Source organism: Tamandua tetradactyla, chromosome 3 (genome assembly GCF_023851605.1).
Source record: "Tamandua tetradactyla isolate mTamTet1 chromosome 3, mTamTet1.pri, whole genome shotgun sequence".
Lineage (NCBI taxonomy): Eukaryota > Metazoa > Chordata > Mammalia > Pilosa > Myrmecophagidae > Tamandua > Tamandua tetradactyla.
In genome coordinates, this window is record NC_135329.1 from 154,061,151 (window position 1) to 154,081,488 (window position 20,338).

Here is a 20,338-nt window from a genome sequence, read left to right on the forward strand (position 1 = left end):
CAGTCCTCAGTGTCCAGTAGTTAATAAGTATCAGCTGAGTGTAAGAATAAATCATCATCCATGCATTCTCTGGGGCTCTAGTCTAGGCTCATAAGATAACCTTGTGAAGATATCTTGCCCTTTCCCAGCAAAAATGTGCGAAAATTGGGAACACCAATTTTATTTATCATTGTTACTGTTCTGCACTGAAGAGAGAACTGAGTAACAATTGACAGCTTGTGAAGTTCTGAATATCAGAGGTGTATGTCAATTCATATTGTATAGATATAGAGATTCCAGTTTCTTTTGCTTTTAGATCTGTCATTCTCTTATTGTTTCAATCCTGAAGAGTTATAAGGCTAAGAAATGCTCTAGAAAAGGCAGACCAACACAGTAAGTAGTGTTCTAGGTAGGAGCTTGCTATGACTATTTTGTAAACCCATTATATAGCTCAGTTGTTTAAAACCCAGATACAGGAATACAATGACTTGCTAGCTGGTGACTTGGCCAAGGTCCTTCCCTTTTTCTGTTCATTTGGGTGAATAGTAATTACCAAATAGAGTTGTTACAATTGAGATAAAGTATACTGAGCACTTATCACTTATTTTGAACATCCAAAGGAATTATATTTTAGCTATTCATTGCCTTTTTTTTTCTTGTGAGCAGGCTCTGGGAATTGAACCTGCATCTCCAACTTGGCAAGCAAGAATTTTTGCCACTGAGCCACCATTGCACTGCCCTTATTCATTGCTTTTTTTTGGGGGGGGGGGGGCGGGATACATGGTCTGGGAATCTAACCTGGGTCTCCCACACGAAAGGCATGTATTCTAAGCACTGAAGTACCTGTGCACCCTATTCCTTGTTTTTTGAAATGGTAGTTATGGTTTCTTTCTCACAGAGATTCTGTTCAGTGCCAATACCACACTGTGCTGGTTTGAAGCTGTAGTGTGCCCCAGAAAAGCCATGTTCTTTAATCTTCATTCAGTATTGCTGGGTAGGTCTTTTTAATTAAGTTGTTTCCATGGAGATGTGACCCACCCAATTTTGGGTAGTACCTTTTAATTAGGTGGTTTCCATAAAGATGTGTCTCTACCTATTTATGGTGAGGCTGCTTACTGGAACCCTTTAAGAGGGAACCATTTTGGAGAAAGCTTCAGAGACCCCACAGCCAGAGACCTTTGGAGATGCAAACAGAAAACACCCCTAGAGAAGCCTTTTGAAATGAGAAGTCTGGAGAGAAAGCTACCAGATATCGCTATGTGCCTTTCCAGCTGATCAAGAAACCCTGAATGTCATCAGCTCATTCTTAAGTCTAGGTATCTTTCTCTGGATGCCTTAGTTTTAGATTTTTAAGACTTTAGAACTGTAAACTTTTAACATAATACATTCCCTTTTTAAAAGCTGTTCCATTTCTGGTGTGTTATATTCCAGCAGCTTTACAAACCAAAACAGATTTTGGTACTGAGAAGTGGGGGGCGTCTGCAGTTTTCAAATACCTGACATGTTAGAACTGCTTTTTAAATGGATAAGGGGAAGATTCTGGAAGAGTTGTGAAGCTCTTGATACAGAAGGCCTAGAGTGCTTTGAAGAGACTATTGGCAGAAATTTGGACTCTAAAGATACCTCTGACAAGGTGTTAGATAGAAATGAGAAATTGCAAACTGGAAGGAAGGTGACCCTTGTTTTAAAATGGCAGATATTTTGGTCAAATTGTGTACTGCTTTTGGATGGGAGTTAGAATTTAGAAGTGGTGAGCCAGGGTACTTAGCTGAAGAGGTTTCCAAACTAAATGTGGGAAATACAACCTGGTTGCTCCTTGCAGCTTACAGTAAGATATGACAGGAAGGAGATAAGTTGAGAACTGAACTCTTGAGTACAAAGAAAACAGGAATTGACGTTCTGGAAAATTCTAGGCTTCTAGAAAGGGAGAGCCCAGAAAATCGGGCAGTCAGCCTTTGCAGGACAAGTGAGGATTGGAGATGAAGTTATCCAGAAAGGATTTGTAGAAAGTCATTTTGTATGATGGTTATGATCCCTGCATACTGCATGGAAAACCAACTACCAGCAGAGTGTTGCAGGATCTGTATAAACAGAACCACTGCTTGTCTGGACTTAAAGGTACAGAAAAGGACAAATTGAAGGAAAAATGACTTCTTAGTCTTAACCATGGAAGCTAAAATCTGGAGTCAGAAATCTCAGGACAGGAGAGCAGACCCACCCATGTGGAGAGGGTGAGTTCACCACAGAAGAAGAGGACAGACCCTCCACTTCCTTGTTCAGGAAGAGCTTTGCCACTCTAGGCTTCAGAGAGGGTGAGGTGCTAAACTGGGTGTTGGGGGAGCCTGGCAATTGCCCCATTTCTGTGGGGATTGAGTATGTGCATTGGAGATGCAGAGAGTCTGGGTGCTGCCCTGGTGTTTGGAGAGGGTGCAGTAGCCCTGATCACAAGAAAAAAAGAGGTCAAAGCTGCTGCATAAGTCCTTGGAAAGAGTGAGCCTGCCACTTTCTAAAGCCCTGAGGATAAATGATGCTCTTTGAAATCTAAGGGAGTTTTCTGTTCAGGTTTTCAGAACTGTATGGATCCAGTGACCCCTGTGTTCCTTCTCCCTAATGGAAATAGGAGTATTTATCCTATGACTGTTCCTCCTTTGTATATTGGCAGCAGATAAATTATTTTGAATTTTATAGTACAGAACCAGAAGAGAATTCTGTCTCAGGACAGATCATGCTTGTACCTGACTTTGATGAGATTTTTTTTTACCACTTTTGACTTTGTATTGTATTTGCATTGTTACTGAAATGTTTAAGGCTTTGTGATATTGTAATGGAATAAATACATTTTATATATATAAAGAAAAGTCTTGTTCTTGGTGTCCAGAGGTTGGAATGTGCTTGGTTGAAATTGTTGTGTACCACAGGAAAGCTATGTCCTTTCATTCAATATTGTTGGGTGGGATCTTTTTTATTAGGGTGTTTCCATGGAGATGTGACCCACCCAATTATGGGTAGGATCTTTTGATTAGGTGGTTTCCATGGAGATATGTCTCCACCCATTCAAGGTAGGGTTGCTTACTGGAGTCATTTAAGAGGGAACCATTTTTGAAGAAGCATCAGAGCTGACTGAGCCTGCACAGTCAGACACCTTTGGAAATGCAGAAAGAAAACACCCCTGGAAAGCTGTTTGAAAGAATCCAGGAGAGAAAATGAGCAGGTATTGCCATGTGCCTTTCCAGCTGACAGAGAAATCCTGCACGTCATTGGCCCTCTTTCTTTGAGCCAAGTTATCTTTATCTGGATGCCTTACTTTGCACATTTTTAAGGCTTTAGAACTATAAACTTGTAATAAATTTCCTTTTCAAAATCCATTCCATTTCTGGTATATTGTTTTCTGGCAGCATTAGCAAACCAAAACATCCATAACTCTGCAGTTACTTGGGTTTGTGGGAGGAAAATGAATTTTGGCATTAAGTCAGGGAGGAAGTGGGTATGATGATCAAACAAGATAATAACCAAATCATTAAAATAATCTATAAGAAATCTCCATATGACTCCCCTCAGAATTAGGTGGCAATCTGGGAACATCATACATAAGGACACAAGGATCATTTAAAAGTTGACAGTAGGTAAGTAGGGTTGAGTTTCTATATAATGAACAAGCCTAACATTCTGTAATCCTATTTCCACATTTACCTATGAAGCAGGGTGCTTGGTGCTTGTTCAGGGCAATCACCAGTCTTCCATCCACTTTCTGCAACTAGCCTTGCATAGTAGGTCATACGGGTCAAGTGACTTTGACGTGATGATACTGGGCAGATTCTGAGTGCTGGAACACTCGGAAGCACTTTCTGGGCTTGTCGTCCCACTTCTCTTGGGCTGTGTAGGGGTCCTTCGTTTCCCCACACTGCTGTCCTTGAGGCTCACATTGGATGACAGTGCCTGTCTAGGGTCTGTCTCCCCCACAGACTGTCAGCTCCTCAAGGACGGAAACTGTCTTACTCATCCTGGTAGTCTCATGCTTTGCATGGTGCCTGCCCAGAGTAGAGGCTCCACAGAAGTTACTGAATTCAATTGCACTTGAACTGAATTGAATGGTCCCTCGCTTTTTAAGATTCATAAAGCAAAACCTGCTTAAGAAATATCCAAGAGGTACCTGAGATATTCAGATCCTGGCAATGAACCATTTTTATCATAGGTTAGAAAAGCTTCTAAGCCCACCAATCTAGAAAGATACAAATATAAGTATAGATTTTGGACTAGGTTATTGGTTCCGTTGGGGGGAAGTAAGTGATTGGGGTTCTGCTCCACCTTTCCCCACCCCCTGCCACTGTTTTAATTGATAGCATCAAATTGGAAATACTAAAAAACATTTAAGAGTCACAAGTGTGGCTCCACTTTAATTGCCAAATTTATGAGTTGTTTTCATAGTGAACATAATTTAATATTTAATTTAGGATGAAAATTAGTGGATGTTCTTGATAAAAAAAATATTGACAAGGTGGGATTTTTAATAAACATATATCTAAAATGACATTGAGACAGAAGTAATTCTTCTTCTTAATATTAGTCATATAGTAGAGTTTCAACAGTAAAGCCATGGCAAATTCTTAAAAATTCCAAGAATTAGAGCTGTTCTCAGAAGGGAACCTGAAATTGTATGACAGGGGTCCCACGGCCAGTATAATTTCTTTAGATGTTTTAGATTCTCTTCACTGAACTCAGCACAGAACAGTATCCCTAACAGACAGCAGAGGTCTGTAATCCAAGTGAAAGTCATAAACTCCAACTTCTTTCTTTTCAAGTCCAAGAGAAAATAAGCCCTTTATCCATTTTGGGTTGGTCACAGGAGCCAAACCATAAAGGCATTTCAGTTCTTTCTCTGTAAGTTGTAGTCATTGTGAATTCCCTCCTCTAGATCACAAAGGGGGTTATTAGAGACAGACCTTTTCTGCCCTTTAAGTTAAAGTGACTTCTCTAAATTGATTAAAATTCTGTGGCTGTATACTTCTCTGTGTTCCCTCCTCCACCACATACAGTCTACACACAAACTCAAATGGATTAATATTCTATTTCTAATTAAAAATAACTGCAATAGAGTGTCATATCATTTCACAGTGGACATACATTAACAATGTATTTCAGCTTGAACTCTAGGGAAGAAAGCTCAAATCATATGCATGAATATTCAATAAGTGTATGAATCTTTCAATCATAAGTTGAGGTTCAGAAAAGAAGACAGGTACTCACACAAACAGAAAATAAGCACATAAAATGAAATTCTAACCACAGAATGCCTATTATTCTTTCTGGCTGTATGGCTATACCACCTAAATATCTAATTGAAAAAAATAAAAACTAAAATGCAATTATTTTACCCACATAATATTGAGCAGTTTTTAAATTTCCCTCCATCAAAGAGACAGAGCATCTAGTTACTCAAATATATGCAATATTTTTTAAGTGTCCAGCAGGGAAGAATTATTTCTATTATTAGAAACATGATATTTTATTTTCCAAAGCTATTCTGAAGGAGATGACTTATTCACGTCCACTGACTTCATATAGAAACATGGTTCTTAGCACTTATTTGTGGAGAAATATCTCCTCCAACTTTATTGAAATATATATTCAACTTAAAAATTTGGAATAGCATATATTCAATGATAGAAACACCATCATAAAAAGGATGGAAAAGATATATATTTAAGGTGACTAGAACAGAAGTCACAGAAAACTAACATTTCAGAGATTGTGGCTTCAAAGATAGCTGAGTTTACAAAGTACTATTGAACCTCTTTTTCCTGACTAGATTCATAGAAATAAAGACTAGGTAAAATTGGGCTTTATAGTCACTGATCTTTCATCCAGACAACAAAGCTGCTTAGCAAAGGCTCCAGAAAAAAAAACAAGAGTCCTCTTTTTAAAGACCTGAAAAGGCCTCCAATAGAAGTTAAAAGGAAAACTCCACTTTTGTCTTTGAATCTAAAACATGACATTCTCTGTCAATTGACATCAAAACTAAGTTAGAAAGCCAAGCCTTTAATAAGAAAATTTGGATTAAGATCTATTTTATAAAATAACCATCCTACCTACAGTCTCTGGAATTTTTAAATGAAATATGGAAATGAATGCCATTTGAAATGAGAGTAGCTGTGAAGACCGGGTCAACAGTAGAATAGTAACCCTTAGAAGGTTTCAAACAAATGGGTTATGTTCAATGAACAAGAACTGTGGTTTTGATCACGCTTATTCTCTTCAATGTGAAAATCTTCCAAAGACTGGAATGTCGGCAATTGTTTTACATTGACATTGTTTTCATTGAGGAAAACAAACTGCATCAGATTCTCTCATGTAAAACACTTCTGGTTTAATTCAATGGGAGCCCTTGCAGGGTAGGGGATATTCATGAGAGATCCTGCATCTACACAAATTAACTTATGCTTTCAGTATAAGGTTATTGGTCAACTAAAAATTTAGTCATAAGTGGCTTTTCTATGTTGGATGTTTTATTGTCCTGTGCTTATAAACATAATGATACAGAATGCCATAGAACAGTGTTGAGCTGAAGCACCCCAAGGAATTTAAACAAAGGGACATGTGCAGGGTAGCATCAAAGCTTAGACAATAATAATTGCATATGATTTTTATTGCAAAAAGAAAAGATACATTCTAAGTTTGAGAAATACCTGTGCCAGAACTGAGGAAGGAAATGGCAAAAGGTCAAATCCATGTATCTGAATGAGCCTCTTGGGTTCTTATTCATTCACCACATATGTAGTGGAAAAAATATTACTTCTTCAAAAGGGCCACTATGTTTACCAGTTTATAGAAAGGTCAATATGGATCAGCTCAAGAGATTCAGAAAGACAGCTATATACAGGGTAAAAACAGAAGCAATATGGTTTATCATTTACTTAAGAATTGTCTGGTAGGTGTCAATTTGCATAGTTGCAATCATGTTAAACAAAGGCCTTCCCCTATGGATTTACATTCCATGGTCAAAACTGACAAAGTGGAATGTAATCCATGGACATTTGGTTAGATCTGGAAGATGGTCAGGGAAAGAGATGAGCAAAGAGGGAATATTATTGTTAAAAACAATAAATAGAATGTCTATTTTTTAATGTGTTGTCTACTTGCTGTTAGATAGTCTCACACTCCTGGGTTGAGGTTATCATTATTTCTTTGTGTTTTACAAAGGTTTGTGCTGGGCAGCCTTAAATTCCTGAAAAATTCTTTACCAAAGCTATTGCTTTGAAAAGTCATGATGGCCAAATCTTTTACTAGATATGGTAATGTTTCTCACCTGATGTCTGAGCGAATGGGGTTCTCTGCAGAGTGGGCAGTGCAGGACTGGGGAGTAGCTATGACTTCTGTGAAAGGACAGAGAATTTTCATGGAGTGAAAAAGTAGTATGGGTCGCCAAGAGCCTGTACTGTGCCAAAGAAAGGAAATGCATTGCTATATTTGTCGAAGTAGGAGGAAAGACATCCAAGCTATATGCTTTTAATCATTCTAAGGGGCAGCAGTGAAAACTCCAATAAATAAACCTTAAGAGTACTGTTTATACAACATATCTAAGTGACCTTGAATGTTTTTTAAACACCAATTTATCATGAAAAAACCCATACTGCGCTCATATGCAATGAATTAATCAACAGTATGAAATAAGCTACATAATAAAATTAAATTAAATCTCAATTTACCAAAACATTAACATGCTAACAACTACCAACTTTGTAAAGGCATAATATAAAAATGAAATGAATAAAATACTCGAATCACTATACCAGACAATGTAATTGAAGCTAAAATGCTATTTCTGTGGTTCTTTTTAGAGAAAATAGCAAGTTGTTTACTTTAATGCAGTGACATTTTATTTTGTGATTAATTTTAAAATAACATTGTAAAAACTACAAACTCATTTTAATTTGACAAGCATTTGGTAATTAATTTTCAAACAATGCTATGGGAACCCAGAAAACACTCTTCCTTTGACATGTATTTTATAATTTATTTTAAAACAATGCTGCACAAATCTGCAAAGACATAATTCATTTGGGAGTTCATTAATTATGCAAATGAGTTGCAATTAACAAATCTGTTCCAAGGATGGCATTTGCATAATAATGAACTTCATGTTTGTGACATTATTTAATAAGATACCTTTGTGCATTTTTAAACAAAACGCTCCTGTGAATACTACGCAATGAGATGGGGTTGAAAATGGACATACAGTCAGTGAGATTCAGAACTGTATCCTGAAAAATGCTGTTAAAATAAACAGAATTATACGTAATTCAAATAATAAATGTGGATATTCTTCTTAAAACAGGGGGTTTGATTAATCTTGGATTCCCTAGACAGCAAAAGAAACTTTAATTTACATTTATAAAGACCAATATACATGTTAGGCTAAAGTTAGATGAACAAGTACAAATATAACCTCAATTTAGTGTTTCAAGTAAAGGCAGCTCATGCAATATGCACATTCATCTCACAACATAAAACTTTCAATAGAAAGGAGGACATAACTGAATCAAAGGCCCCTCCTTTCTTGGAGGTTATGGCAGGATAGCTAAAATGTGGGTTGACATTTATTTATTTAATCAACAACATTTCATTGAATATCTGCAATGGGCCAGAACTGTATTCAAGGTAAGGCAAATAAAAAGAAGAAGAATGTGGCATGAAGTCTAATAGGAGAGAAACATATAGACACATATACACACTAATTAAAATCAATGAAAGTTATGCAAGAAAGGAAAAATGTTATGGGAGTACAGAGGAGAAGAATAACTCATTCTGGTGGAATTCAGGAATATATCAAAGAACAAGACTAAAAATTTTGAAGGATGAAAAGTTGGGTAAGAAGGTGAAGATGGTTTGAGAAAAAGGAAACTGCATATAATGTTAAGTAGTAAATGATCAAAATGTATTTGAGGCGATGATTAGAAGATAGATCATTGTGACTTGTAGCAGAGGGTATGAGCTGGGAGATATATGCTATGGGAGCAAGACTGTCAGGAGTATTCAAGACTCGGTTTGAGATTTTAGAAAGATAATGCAAACAGATGGCTTGGAAGGGGCAGGCAATGGGTCATTTTCTCTTCATTTGATCAGTAGCAAAGAATGACTTTGGTCCAGGACATGTGCTTGAGTTTAGAATGAATTCAGGTGAGCTTATGAGCCAAATATTTGCCATCCAAAAATGATGTAACTCTATGATGACCATCAGATCTTAAGATTTTATCATATAATTTGCTTTTTCATCTCTCTATTGCCATCCACCTTTGAAACCAGGATCTCTTAGGAATTACCCCATTCCCCAACTGTAGCCACTTTCTCCAGCTGGAGGGGTTTTCTACACCCAGTCTTTTACCTTCCCAAACTGGCTACCTTCTGCTTGTGTATTCTCCATCTGCTACCTTCTCTTATTTAAAAAACAGCCTTCAAAGGTATAACCTATGACTTGAAAATAGAAGAAATAAGTAATAATGTACAATATTGCAAAAGACATTAGCCACCAGGCCAAGCAAACTGGTATTTCCTTCAGAAGCATTCCTTGTCCAGCCTTTTTGAGTCTCATAGTAGAAAGAGTGGTGGAAAGAAACAAAAGAAATTGTTCGTTAATTAAATGAACTAAAACTAAACTAAAGTTTAGTTAAAAACTAAACTTTTGCAGCCCTACTCCAACTTAAGGGAAGATTTGTATTTTTTCATTGTTTGTGTTTTGTTTTTAAGCGTAGAGATACTCATTTCCTTCAGCTTTAATTTTTTTTTTTTTTTTTTTAGTAAGCACATTTTTTCTTCAGTGGTATGTTCCTTCTGAAAGTTAGCAAATCTCGTAATCTATCCCCAAAAGCAAAAATATGGAGGTGGACATTTATTGCTTCTTGCACTTCCAGCATCCATTCTCCATTCTTTCCTTCAACCTCTTTCTTTTGGGGAATGATCTTTTCCTCATGTATGCAGTTCTAGTGGGATAAGATAGCCAGGTACTCTGCCCTCCCATTCCTTTCACTTTCATTTAGCCTTGGACTAAATTCAGTCATTTAAACTGTCTCTCCTGGATATTGAATCTTGGTCAAAGTGTTGCAAAGGCAGAAGAAATGGTGAACTTTCATTTCCTTTTGTGGCTGCTGTACAAGAGACCTGCTTGTTCCAAACCTTTTTTCACAAGCTACCCCTCAAATCCTGTGAAGTCCTATCGTGAGTTGAGTGGTGGCCCCCCCAAAATATATATATATATATATACCTGTCCTAATCCCCAGACCCTGTAAATATGACCTTATTTGAAAAAAGGGCTTTGCAAATATAACCAAGATATCAAGATAAGAGCACGCTGAATTATCTGGCTTGGCTCCAAACCCAAAGGCAAATATCTTTATAAAACACAAAAGTAGAGAAACTAGCACGGAGGAGATGACCACGTGAAGAAGAGGTCGAAATTGGAGTGATGCAGCCACAAGCTAAGGAAGTCCTGGAGCCACCAGAAGCAGGAAGAGGTAGGAAGCATCCTCCCTAAAGCCTTTGGAGAAAAAGCAGCCCTAAGCCACCTCAATTTCAATCTTTTATCATCCCAAACTGTAAGAGAATAAATTTCTGTTGATTTAAGCCATTAAGCTTGTGGTAGTTTGTTACAGCAGTCACAGGAAATTACTATAGCACCTCCATATCCTTGCATAAAATTCCCTTTTCACCGTCATTACTAAAGAACTCTGAGGCAATATGGAACCATAAAATGCTATTGTTAAACCCCCCGAAAACATGTTTTTTTTTGGGACAGAAAAGACCAAAAGTTCTGAAATGATGTAAGGAAACAATTTAGGGAAAACACTCCTTTGAATGAATGAAGTATGAACAAGGGACTACAGGAAAGCCTGTATACCATCAACAGGAATTTGTAATAATGGCCTTGATCCCTGTTAACTGAAAGCAGATGTTGAAAGTGCATGAGAAGTTTCCAGAGATAAAGAGAATCTGGTTCTGTCTGTTCCCCCCACATTCAGGCCATCCTCCTGGCTTTTGCCCTACAGCCTGCCTTCAAGAGCACTAAACAAAGAAGCATGTTTGTGGCATATCAGCAGTAGGAACAGGTAACCTGGACAGACAGCGAAGCTCCCAGTGCTGAAAGCACGTGTGCCCCTCTATCAGTCTCAAAACCTGAAACATCAGGACCATTTTATCTGCTTAGGACAACTAGCAGGCTGGATATGGCTTCCAGCTGTTGAAAGTGTAAAGAGAAAAATATAGAAGAGAAAAATATCTTTTAAAAATTGTAACTGTATAGTAATTCCATTAGCTATGGCATTTGAAGTAGCTGTTAGACTGATTTATATTTGATCATCGCTGGAATGATGAGACAGAAACTTTAGTCAAGCACCTGGATGTTTTGAAATGTAGATACTTTGCGTTGTGATGAAACATCACACGGAGAATTGTTGAGAGAGAAAAGGAGACATTATTTTAAGCAAATAAAATATTTATTGTCATATTGCTCCACTATGGTTTATATTAAGTAATGTATGTGGAAAGGGGAAAGAAACACCTTGCAACTTATATATTTGCCTAAGGATGCCATTCAACCTTCAGTCAAGGTTTTGACATTTTTTCCTCACTATTTCTGGTTCCCAAATCCTTAGCGTTCTCAAGGTGATGTCAGTGCTGTTCTCGCTGCAGGGCTACAGAGTTCCCGCGCAAGGATATCAGTCTTAATCTATGCTGAAGGACTCCTGCTCGTGTTCTTTCTCCCTTTTGAAATCTAGTTGCCACAAATGGTTCGTCTGTTGGAGTTAAACCAGACTTCTGCCCTCAGACATTTCTAAGTTAATATCTGGGAGATTCATGGAACGTACGCATGTTCTCTGGTTGGGCTTTATCTGCATACGGAGCCAAATGTGGTTTAGACCTGACTGTTACTAGCTGTGAGTACACTGGCGGGTGGGCGAGGGAAGGGTCTCGGATGCCTGATTACATCAGCAAATCTAACCCTAGCTAAGCATTAGACTCACCTGAGAATTTTTTTTTTTTAATTGCCGTTGCCCCAGCCCTATTTAAGGGTGGATTTTAGGGCATTAGTATTTTTTAAAAGCTTTCTAGATGGTTTTGATGTGGAATCAGCGAACAAATTTAAACTAAAATGCTTCTGATGGCATAGACTTCTCCATCTCATCAGGGCATTCTGTTCTAGCTATCTGTCATGAAGTTAAGTGTTCTGCCTGTAATGATCTCGGGATGTTCATCTTCCTTCCGTATTTCCCCTTAATCTCTCCCTGACTGTACTGATCTTTGAAATGGGCTAATCATACAGAAAGATGCATTGCTCACGATATCTTCCAGTTCCAAGTACACATATGTTCCAAGTACAAATATATGTTTATCCGCACTCGTGTGTGTGTGTGTATATACACGTGCACATATGTAAGTGGCACTGTTACACATTAATCTAAATAAATTAATGTTTCAATCTATTCTACATCATTTAGCCAAAACATGTTTGCATATTAGTGGAGAAGAGGTAACAATAAAGGAAGATAAGAAGCAGCAAAAGCATTAATTGTAATTTATCAAGTTATGAGACTAGGAACTATTACTGGTTGTATGAAGCATTACTCAATCATCCTAAAATAATCACACTGCTGAATTCCTACCAGTAATTCCTTCCCTTTTATATACTCCTGTGTAGTTGTCGTCAGATGTCAGATAGGACTGAGTCAATTGAAGTCTCAACTGGTTTGGCATCTAAGATGGCTCACTTACATGGCTGCCAGAGGAGTTTTAACAGTCTTTACTTTTCCACACCACATTTCCTTATAAGACAACAGTAGTTTATTGCATGAAGCCACTTTAATGTCATTAAATTGACCACCTACGGTGTGACAGGATTTATGTTCCATGAACTAGAGATACTCCGTTCCTTACCTAATAGTGGCAAAGCATTTTCTGTAGAGTAGTAAGAGCTATGTGAAAATGGAACTATGGAAATACTCAGAAAGCACGTAGGATTAGAGTTGCCAAGCAAGGCTTCCAAGAAATAACCTCTAGTCTGATATGTGGATGTTGAGTAAGCATTGGCTCTCTGAAGAGGGGGAGCAGAAGAGCTTCTAGGCAGAGGAGACAGCATTTATCAGACTCAAAACATGAAAGAACACCCAGTCAATTGGAGAAACTAGAAATACTTTGCTATGGCTGGAGTAATCTAGACCTTTTACTCTCTAAAATAGTGGTAGATTATTATATTTGTTGTCAGAATATTCACTGCCCTTCCTTTGCAGTGCCGCTTAGGTGGAAGCACATTTTCCCACCCTGTTGTCATTCATTTTAGATATACGGCTTGCTGTGGCTAAATGAGATGTAAGAAGAAGTGACATGTATCAGTTCTGAGCAGAAGTATTAAAAACCAGCAGGTGTTCCACCATTATTTCCTTTCCTGTGCCATGAGAGTAGCGATGTCCCAGAGAGGGCATCCTTCCTCAGACTGGGTCCTGAAGCAAAGATGGCGTGCACCTAAGGCCCCAGTTGACCCCGATGGGCATACAGTGAGAGTGAAAAATAAAACTTTGATGTTGTGGTCCTCTGAAATTTAGAGCTATTTTTGTAGCATAAAATTGCATATCTTGACGGATAGAAAGGCCTTACACAATTTTAGTGGTCTATTATTCTATGTATATTTGATATTTGACAGTGTTCCAATGTAAAATAAATAGCAGCAACAATGGAAGGAAAAACTATCACTTCCCATAGCATTATTCATTCTGTTCTCCTAAACAAAATGATGAGAGAATGCCCTCCTTACCACTTCGTGATTGAAAAATAAAATCGTTTTCAAGACCCTTAATCTTTCAGTGGTATTCATACAGCCCACTCGGGTTGCTTTAGTTTCAGTATATGCTGTTACTACCTTCCTTTAACAGACCCTGAACAGAATTCTGGGAGATAAATGCATAAACTGCTGGTGGATTTCCCACACTGATATGCCCCCTTATAAGTTACTGAGAACTGCCCATTAAGGCTGTAAGGTTCCCCTCTCCCCACATAGCTCACCATTGAGGCCAACGATGTTAAGTCTGAGAAGCCATTATTGCTGGTGGCTTTGTGATTAAATCTGTTAATTACAGGACTAAGAATCAATACACACACATTCTAGTCTGTGGAGTTTCCTTCATATCAAAGGGGTCTCAATGTGACAGGAATTAATGATTAAAACATGCTATGCTCAGGGGAGAATATGCTCAGGGGATGAGCCGCCCCTCGGCTGGGAGGCAGTATTGCATAGCGGTGAAGAACGTGGATTCTCAACCAGGGTTCGACTCCCAGCTCTGTCATGGAAAAGTGTCTCTCTCAGTGATCTTACTCATAAAATGGGGATAATAAAACAACCCACAAGAGTTGTTTTGATATATATACTGAAGTGTATAAAATAAATCCTGTTTAAAGAATTTTTAATGGTACCTGACCCAAAGTTTTCATTACATGGCAGGAAAATCATTATCATGTCCTGTCACATGTAATGCAGGATCCACCAAGCACGCAGTTTCAGAAGAGAAGCACTGAAGGTAGCCGGCTCTTCCCAGTAATCACAGAACTGAAATAAGTACTTGGATTAGACCTGTGCAACAGAAAAACCTATAGGAGCAGTGGCTTTTAAAAAATAGAAGTCCCTTTCTCTCTCATGTAAAATAAACCTGGGCTTAGGCAGTCCAGGCTGGATGAAGGCAGCATTGTCATCAGGGATACAGGATCCTTTTATCTTTTTTTGCTCCCCATTCAATCCTCAAGTTTACCTCATATTTCCAGATGCCAGCTAGAACTCCATTCATCACCTCTGCTGTCCAAGCCGCAGGAAGAAAGCACAAGAAGGTACGTATCCTTGCTCAATCGACTCCCTTTAAGCAGCCTGCTTAGAAGTCTGTTTCATTTCATGGGTCAGAACTTAATCATATACCTGACTGCAAGGGAGCAAAAAAAAAATTTAATTTTTAGGCTGACTGGATTTCTACAAATAATACAATTTCATTAAGAAAGACAGGGAAAATGGATATTGGATGGTGTCTAGCAGTCTTTGGACCTGCTTCTGTTCTGGTGCAGAGGTAAGGCACTACTATATCTGAGCACAGATACATACACTTGAGCTAGTAAAGTACTTATCCTGGGCCCACATGCCAACCACTTTTCCTGGTTAAATCAATCCAGAAATCAAAGGGTTATAGAGGAAGCTCTGTAATATAAGACGAGAAACAGAAGATTATACACTTTATAAATCAATGAACGCTTTGTATCCTTCAGCCATTCCATTATGGTTCTTTTCTTTACATTGTTCAGAGCATTTGGCCTTGTTGACCCTTGACAAATTGTGAATTATGCCATTCATCCTAAAGATGAAAATGGTAGTCATTCTAATGTGATGCATTCCACATATATTCTATTTGAAATTTAATAATTTTTCAAAAGAAAATGTGGACTCACATGATTATTTAGTCAGTGTATTGAAGGTATCCATAGACTTAAGAATATATATTAACAGATACATTTGCAAAGTACCTTCCATAATGATTTTTTTCCTAAATATCCATGAGTGCAAAAAAAAAAAATGAATTGAGAATTCTTCTTGGCCAAATAAACATAACCAATTTATTGCTTCATTTAGATTCAAAGATATAATCTGAAAACAGATCATTTGATTCTAACTTTTCCCCAAGATTTATTTAGGATTAGAAAAAAATTGCTTAGTATTTTTTACCTATAGTTATCAAAAAAGAGCTTTAACTATTAACTTTTGTTTTTAATTTGGCCTGCCTGAATATCTGTAAACTAACATTTGAGCAAGAATCAATTCCATTTATTAAATTTGACAACTTCAAATTAATAATTATTCAAGGATTAAGAATTGATAAAGGAGATACGTTGTGAAGTAATTTGTAAAATGCAGCACTGTAGATATTGTTAGCTACTTCGTGCTGTAATATTATTGGAAAATGTTGCATCCATTTCATATAACACATTAGAACTGAAACTGTAAAAATGAAAAAATAAAACAGCTTGTTAAGCTACACAAAGAACTGAGGGGAATCACCATGACTATTCTGATCTGAAGCTCCAAAGCCAGGGGTGGGGGAGATGGGGAGTGGCAGGGGGAGGGGGTGGCGGGCATGGGGGATCGCCATCCTACAATGGAAATCAGGTTAACAGACAAACATGAACAAAGGAGCCGTTGACATTGAACAAAACCTCATGAAGAGTGAAAAGGTCATGAGTCCAAAAGTCAAAGGTCTTCACTCAAAACAGGGTGTCTTTGCTTCCTAACACTCGCCCCGACCCTGCCCTGCATTGCCCCAGTAAAGGGCTGTTCTCAGACCTGCCTGCTACTTTTGCTTCTCTTACTCCACTTCCTTCCCCTGAACCTTAGTTTGACCTTCCTCTTGAAGGGGAGAACATTTAGCTCCCCAGAATTGTTCTCAACCTAGATCTGTAGACTAGAAATTCTCTAGGAACTTCTCTTGTGGCTTAGAGATTGCACATATTTGAAAGATCCCATCATATGCTAAGAGGACTATTTGAAATCTCAAAATTCAACAAAGAGTGCAGATGCTTGGAGACAGGTGGAATATTTTCTGCATTCTGTGACAACAACCTCCCTACCTTTTATAAATCCATGCAGTCAATAAAAATTCTATTGAAACTGAAAACGCAGAGTTTAATATGTTAAATAGTGCTAACCCAGGACCCTTTAGATGCCAACTGAGTCAAAATGAAACCTTTTTCCTAATGAAAAAAGCCATATCCTTTAAGTAACAAAAGTTGTTTTCAAGAACCAGAGGACAAGCACTGCTAAACTGACCATCAAGGACAGCTGAACAAGTTAACAGTGAAATAATTAGATATTCCACACTGCTGCCATTTGATATGAGCTGCCCAGACAAGGTCTCAGAGGCAATGGAACAAGGGTCGATAACAGAAGACACAATGAGGAAAAAAAAACAGTGTGAATGGAATGAGTAATGCCGAATGGAATTAAGATTCTACACTTGCTTCACCAAAGATTTATACCACTCCAAAAAAGACCATACCTAAATAAAGTAAGGCCTGGAATGCTGGAAAGCTTTCAGAGATGGGAACATGTGTGAGGCTGCCAAATGGGTCATTGTTTCTAAAAATGATGTGTCCCAAGATGACAGCAAACTTGTTTTTCAGACGACTGGCATTCATTTATGTGATTGCGCCAGCACTTCCCTCTTCCTTGATTTGTTGGGAATAGGTTCTGTTCTGTCAAGCCTGGAGAGGACTCCATGTGTGTCGCCAAATTGAAGACTATGACTGTTTAGGGAGTTTCATATTTTATGAATTTCATTTTCATTTGATAAATGTTTCTATAATGTTTAGGGAAGGAAAAAGAAATAGGTCAGGTTGAGCCTTTCATTCCGCTGTCAGTTCAGAGACCTTAGAATTCAGGCTCTAATAGCTGCCTAGTAACAAGCTTGTTCAATTTAAATTCACATGACTAACTTATTATTTGTATATTTTAGTTATTATTCCTCATGATTCTTCCTTAATAGAAAGGTTTACCAATTGCCTTTACCTTTGATAAGCATTTGTTAGATATTGTTTGGTTCTGGTTTGATTTCTGCTTGCTTTGACAGTGATTGTTGGAAATGTTTTGGTGTAGAGCTACTCGTGATTTCCCTAAGACTGAACTCTGGAAAATGTACATGTAGTCTTCCCCTTACTCTCACCCCAGCCAGCTGCCTTTTTGTGTCCCTGTCCTTAAAGTCTTCACCATTGACACAATGTTAGGAATCATCCTCTACTGACTCTATTCCCCCCTCTGCCCCCCCCCTCCCCAACTTGCAATCAGTCAACAAATCTTGACAGTTCTTTGAGATGTCTTCAAAGTCTGGTGCCTCTCCTTTCTCATCATCTCTCTGCTAAGCTATTGAAATACTTTCCCATTAGTCTTCCTATGGTGGTTCTCTCTCTTTCTCCACCCTCCATCGCCTTCCATCCTAGGCAACACCAGTAGAGAAATTTCTCTGCAGGTCCCCAACTGCCTGCTGGGTAAACTCCAAACTCTCGAGTATGGCCCCAAGGTCACTTTTTATCTCTCTATTCAGCTTCTCTAAACAGCCTCATCTCCTACCACATCCTCCCGTGCTCTCTGCTTCTAGCCACTAATTGTCTCACTATTTTCTAAAATTCTATGCTTTTTATTACTCTAAAAGAAGACCCTCAGCCTTGAAAGCCTTTTTCTTGCTCTCCCTGCCAGGCAGTTTTTTAACCAAGACTTATCCCATGTCTCTTTACCATGACACTTTTCCCTGCAATACCAGGCAGAATGTACCGCCCCCTGAGGTCTGCTGAAACTTATAGCACGTGTCATGTTTTGTTAGAATCATGTCTTTACATGGCTGTTTCACTCATATTCTTTGAGCTTTGTGATGGCAAAAAGTGTGTTTTGTTCACTCTCCATCTTCCCCTCCGAGCACAGGACCTGGCACAGAGCAGGGCCTCAGAAAGAGTTTGTTTACCAAATGGTTCTGCAAGGCAGGCACTTCAGATTCCCAGCCTTCTGTTAGCATTTGCCAAGAAAACCCTACACACAGCCAGTGATTTTTAGCAGCAAGGAAATTCTGCATAAAATCAACAAATGGTGTTAAAATAGCAAGACCTTGAATAAGAATATGCTCTGCTAAAATCCTTATATCCAACCACCCATCTATTCATTGACCAAGAATATATATTCAACACCCACTCAGTGCTAGGAACTGTGCTCAGTGCATCAGTTGCAACAGCTGTGGGTAAAGATTGACTAGCATTTACAGGCACAACTGGAAACTCAAACAATTCTACCAGCAATGGTCTCTGGGGAAAGAAGCAACAGATTATGTATGTGTATATGTCATTTATGTACATATATTCAGCGTGATATTCAAAAAGTTTTACCATCAGCAGGGCATAGGCACTGACCAACAAAAGGGATAAATTTCTTTTATCCTGAGATCCTTCTCCACAACAACAAAAAGTATACTGGGCTGCTGTGGAAAAAAGGTGGAAAAAGCAGAATAAGATTATCTAACCAGCAAGCCTGGAATCCAGAATGCAGCTTTAAAGAGAGAGATTTTACATCTGTACATATCTTTTTTTGAACCTCAGGGGGAAGAATAATCAGAAATAAATGAACTAGAGACTGAAGCATCGCATTTTTCATTGTTTGGTACCTATTTTCTAGAGACTGTCAATCTCCATGCCCAGGAACATGGCACTACTTCAGGAAAAGTGCCTTTTTGTGAAAAACAGGGCAATGGTTAACCAAGGGAGATGATAAATCCAACCCTTACCAGCAGAGCTGGTAATGATCAGTCAGTTGCACACTATTTCACAGCTGATACCTCTTCCAACGACAAAAAAGGGGAAAAAATGATATTAATTGCAAAAGTTTCACAGATGTCTACAGCAGTTGACCAGAGCTCCTGGGTTATTGCTTGTCAGATTATTAATGGGTTTGGCTAACCATGACAGTCATTACTTTTCCCCCTCCTGTGAGCTACTTTCTGTGTAATTTATGCATAGGTTTTGCCAAGATTTGACAACTTTCAGGATATTAACATAAAATTAGACTGCAGAGCTGAACAATGGGTGGCTTTAAAATTAGCTGTGGTGAAAACCAATCAAACAGAATGGCTTTTTCTTTGCACTGCTCTTAAGTTTGTTATTGTTGTCTGTCTTTCTTTATTTAAGAGTTCATGTCCATTAGAAGAAGGACTGAGAGAGATCTGCAGTCTTATGACCATGGAGAAGGGGCTCTTTATAATCCTGGCAAGTCCCAGACAGATAAAATACCTTAGGATTGCTTAAAAGAAACTGTGCAGCAAGCGTTGCTGAAATTTACCAAAGCACACCCACATTTTGAAGCCCATCTGAGAGAACTTTTCCTTTGCCATCTCCCGGTTCCACACAGCTTGCTCAGTGAATGCCATTACAGAATGCGATGTGCGTGTTAATAAGCCAGGACATCTGGTAACCAGCTTTTTTCTGATTCATTAACTGACTGTTTCTGTGGCCAGAGGGGATGAGATAAGTAACTGGAAGCTTTTGCTTTTAGCAAATGGGCGCTTGCTATTTGCCGTGTTTCTTTGGTCCTGCCTCAACTTAAAAATATATATATTTTTATTGATATATATTAAATAATCACATATGTTGTAATCATCCAAAGTGTACAATCAGTGGTTCACAATATCATCATATAGCTCTGCAATTACCATCGCAATTGACTTTTTTGTGAAAAATAACATATATACAAAAAAGTCAAATTTCAAAGCACATCACAGCAATTAGCTGTAAAACAGATTTCAGAGTTTGGTATGGG

General features: G+C 38.2%; 1 long non-coding RNA gene across 1 annotated transcript in view; it reads right to left on the reverse strand.

The window, feature by feature from the left end:
- Nucleotides 1–14,768: 14,768 nt before the first annotated feature.
- Nucleotides 14,769–20,338, reverse strand: part of LOC143676425 (uncharacterized) — a 63,906-nt gene continuing 58,336 nt past the window's right edge. The window contains exon 3 of the long non-coding RNA XR_013172074.1: nt 14,769–14,927. This is a non-coding gene — a long non-coding RNA (uncharacterized LOC143676425). The remainder of the gene's footprint in view (nt 14,928–20,338) is intronic.